This window comes from Microtus ochrogaster, chromosome X (assembly GCF_000317375.1).
Source record: "Microtus ochrogaster isolate Prairie Vole_2 chromosome X, MicOch1.0, whole genome shotgun sequence".
Lineage (NCBI taxonomy): Eukaryota > Metazoa > Chordata > Mammalia > Rodentia > Cricetidae > Microtus > Microtus ochrogaster.
The window spans coordinates 28,838,123-28,842,979 of NC_022026.1; positions in this window are offsets into that span (position 1 = coordinate 28,838,123).

Consider the following 4,857-nt stretch of genomic DNA (forward strand, 5'->3'; position numbering starts at 1 on the left):
ACACAGTTTCTGCCTGCACTTCAGGTCCCATATTCAATTTTAGATAATACTAATTCTCTGCAATTGCTTATGTACCATGCTAAAAAAATCAAGACATTAGTCATGTTATACTTGTTTCCATCTTCCCTTGTGGTTTTCTTCATTACCATATTGCTTTCCTGCTGTGTTGGTTTATGAAACAGTGATACTATGCTCAGCAGCCTTTCCCCCCTGACAGTTGTTTAAAATTTCTATTGAAGTACATTCTTTGTAGCTTGCCTGTTGGGTGGTTGCAGATTCTCCATCCCTAAGCCTTTAGTTCTCTGTCCTCTTAGAAGTCTCAAGTTCATCTTCAAGTGGACTCATCAAGAGTACTCATGGACCTGTGTCACTGAGCTTCTTATTGGTGAGCAGCTCTCTGCCACTTCTTGGCTCAAATATCATCTTGAATGGATGTCATATTCTCTCCTGTAGAATGTCCCAGTCATTCTTGCATTATCAGCTGACTGTCATTGTCACTGAAGAAATGCAGTAACTTTCCTCCAATTTTGTTTGCTTTTTCTTACTGAAGTATGTTTTTTTCTGCCATGATTTTTTTCTGTTTGATGTGTGGATGTGTGCATATTTATGTGTATGCATGTGTTTGTGTGCATTCTCATGTTTGAATGCACATCTTCATTTGTGCATGTGTTTGTGTATATGTGTATAGGTATGTGTGACAATGCACTATTGTGAAAACATCTTTTACATTCTAGGAGACTGGAACGTTTGCTGAACCTCATAGCCAAAGTTAATAGTACACATTGAGGTCTCTTAAGATTTATATCCCACTGTGTACTCAGCCTGTTTAACCTGCTTTTAGGAGACCAATGTAGCAATCAACTGTAGTATTTGCCTTGGATTTTCCATACAATCAACTTTTACAACACAAGCTAATGCATAGCTGTAATCTTAAGATAGTACGCCTTCATGCCTACCACTGAGAATAATACATGTGTATCATTTGTTGAAAGCTGTAAATACAGAGTTTGAAGGCAACCTTCTAAAATGATATCTACTATAAACTTTGAACACAATATTTGGCTATTTCTTGAGAAACAATAATATACATAGTACTGTTGTCTGGGTCAGTTAGAGCCATTGACTAAGTCCCTTGTAAAACTCTGTGAAAGATTTATGTAAATTATCACTCATTCCTTCCAATGTGATGCTTTCTATGCTGTTCAATAGACAGAGCAAAGCCCTTTGTTATGGACAAACACAAACATACAGACTCAAACACAGGGATAGACACCAATACAGATAGTGATTCACAGGACAACCCTCAGGCAGGCACAGATTCAGGCTCCTACAACAGACAGACAATGGATGGAAGACACAGGGAGCATAAAGTAGTAAATTCAAATCTGAACTCAGTGAAATGACTCCAAGGGGAAGTGCATTTATTTACTTGTTTAATGTGACACTGGTGAATTATTGGAGTCTTGGAGTTAATCGCTAATGCATTTAATCCACACAAGTGTTTGTGTGCATGTGAAAGCTGTGTCAACCTTGGGTGTCATTCTTCATGTGACATCTAGTTTTTTTCTTTTTATTAAAATTGAAAGTATTTATGTTTTTTCACTTCTCTTTTTTGTTAGTGTTTTCTAATTTTTTCTTGCCACCCTTTTATTTTTGAGACAGGATCTCTCTCTGTGACCTGGGTCTTGCCAATTAGACTGACTGTCTTGGCCAGTGAGTTCTAGGGATCTACCTGCTTCTACCTCACCAGCACCGAGATTGTAAGGCTATGGCATTATGCCTGGCTTTTGGGGAGGTTATTAATTTTACAATTTCATAAGTGTATACACTTTATTTTGATCCTATTCACCATTTCTACTCTCTTTGATCTCTTTCTCAGTCCTACTTATCCCCTTCTTCTTCCAAATTAGTAACCCTTCTATTCTCATGTCTTTTTGTGTGTATAGATCTTGTGCTGGTGCCCAAAGCTGCTGTGAGTTCATGATTGCATTGTCCATGTCATATACAAAGACAGAATTTCACCATCCTCATCTCCATCCTTGGGTTCTTAGATTCTTTCACCTTTTCTTCCATGTTGTTTTTTGAACCTTGGGCAAGGGTGATATAATTTCCCAGTCAGACTGAGTGTTCAACATTTATTGTCAGCACTTTAACCAGATATGAGTCTCTGCATTAACTTTGCCTATTACAAATAGAAGCTTCTCCCATCTAGACTGAGTGTAGCACCAATCTACGGATACAAGCACAAATATTTAGAAGACAGTTTGACATCATGCCTATTTATCAAAACAATAGTAGTAAGTTTAACCCTAAGGCTTATGACCCTTAGAGACATGGGATTTTGACCAGATTATGGAACCAGTCATGAATTTCCCCTTCCAGAATGGACCTCAAATACAGTCAGAAAGTTATTTGCTACCCCCATAACACCCATGCCACTATTGCATTAATGTGCACATTTTGTCTGTCAGTTCAGTTTTGTAGCATGCAGAATGTACTATTCGGTAAAACTATTGATGACTTTTCTTTCCCAGTGTCCTGTATAACACTTGTCCAAAATGATCAAACCTAGCCTGGAGAGAGGAGCTTCTAACTCAGTTTCAGCATGATTTCTCTGTGTCCTGTAACTAGAGTGTGTGCTGTTTTCCACAATACAGTCTTACCATCTAGTTATGGTAGGCAACCAAGGGCAGTGTCTATAGCTTGCATAGTTTTTTAGGGGACATATGGGGGACTTTCTGACTGGCTATTTCTAGGCCAGTGTCACGTACCTGGCACTGGGATGCTCCTTTAATAACCCATGGCTTGGGAAGGGCATTATCTGTTCATGCAGGATACTCTACTAAAACTATTATAAAAATTTTATTTAAAATTTAGCCCTATCCTTGAAGTTGTAATGAGGCAAGTCCTTGGGGATTTTATTATTATTACTACTGTTGTTATTATTATTACTAATTTTTATTATTGTGTATGGGTGTTTTAACTGCATGTGTATCTGTGTACCATATACATGCTTAGTACCAGCAGAGACCAGAAGAGGGCATCAGGTTCCCTAGTTCTGGAAATTCAGATGGTTGTGAGCCACCATGTGGTGCTGGGAATCAAACTTGGATCCTCTGAAAGACTAGTCAGTGTTTTTAACCACTAAGCCGTTTCTCTAGTCCCAGTCCTGTGGCATTTTAAAGGAAAAACCTGTGCTGGAGAGAAATGGCTCAGAGGTTAAGAGAACTCTGGAAAGAGGTCCTGAGTTCAATTCCCAGCAACCTCATGGTGGCTCACAACCATTTGTAATATCATCTGATGCCCTCTTCTGGCCTGCAGAGATACATGGAGGCAAAGCACTGTATAAAGAATAAATAAATAAATCTTAAAAAAGAGGAAAACCCACTGTGGTTTCTCCCAATTCCACAGAAGTTTGTGTAACTTGGGAACATGCCATTTGCTTTTCATAGAAAAGCCTGAAGGTATTAAGAAACCTACAGAATGGTCACCACAGATTTTCCACTTATTGATGGTTCCATTCTTAAACCAGTATTTTATGTTTTGGTGGTATTATTACAATTGCCATTTTGTGTATGTGTAAATTGAGGCAGGTTAAGTATTCCAAACTTAGGCAGACTTAAAAGTAGCTCCAAAGTTCATTTTGTTAAACTCTAGGTTGTAAAAATGAAAATGTATGTTATTTTATTTATTTACTTATTCATCTGCTTGTTTATTTACTGATTGATTGGTTTTTTCGAGGCAGGATTTCTCTGTGTAATCCTGGCTGTCCTGGAAGTCACTTTGTAGACCAGGCTGGCCTCGAACTCATAGAGACCTACCTGCCTCTCTGCCTCCCGAGTGCTAGGGTTAAAAGCATGCACCACCACTGCCCGGTATTTGTTATTCTATTTCCGTTCAATAACATTAGACAGACTTTTAGGATGACCCATGGTTATCATGTTCTAATGATACTCCTACATGAATTTGTGTAATTCACTCCTGCTTCTCATCTTGAATGTGGGTTGACTTGGTGCTTTGCTTCTTTTATTTGTAACCTGGTATCATACCATTCAGGTGATTACTTTATAAAAGATTGCAGCATTCATCTTGCTGACCAACTTTATTTCTATGTCTGACTTTGAAACTCAGTCTTATTTGCCTGCCGTCCGAACATTTGACTTGTTCTAAGCAGCGCATTTCTAATATGGCTTCTTAGAACTTGAGGTTGGCAAGTTGGTTTCTTTCTACGTGGGCTCTCCATGCAAATGCTTAAACAACTCACAACATGGTAGTTTGCTGCCCTTTGAGTCAGCATTGGGGGTTCAGTAGGAAACCTAGCCCCACTAACAACTCTGTAAAATCAGAAGTAGATGCCTCCCTAGTTTAAGTCTTCATGTAGAGTCACAGATCCAGGGTTGGTACTTTGAGCAACACTGAAACCTTGTTGCTTTAAGGCAGTGGTTCTCAACCAGTGAGTCATAACCCCTTTGGCAAACCTCTATCTCCAAGAATATTTACATTACAATTCATAGCAGTAGCAAAATTACAGTTATGAAGTAGCAATGAAAATAATTTTATGGCTGGGGGGGTCATCACCACCACAAGGGACCGTATTAAAGGGTCTCAGCATTAGCAAGGTGGAGAAGCACTGCTTTAAGGTTTGCAAGTCACTTGGTGCAGAGTACTAGCTAAGAGATGTATTTTTTTTTAATTTATTTATTTATTAAGGATTTCTGCCTCCTCCCTGCCACCGCCACCCATTTCCCTCCCCCTACCCCAATCAAGTCCCTCTCCCTCGTGAGCTCAAAGAGCCATCAGGGTTCCCTGCCCTGTGGAAAGTTCCATCCAGGTCTAGTAAGGTGAGCATCCAAACTG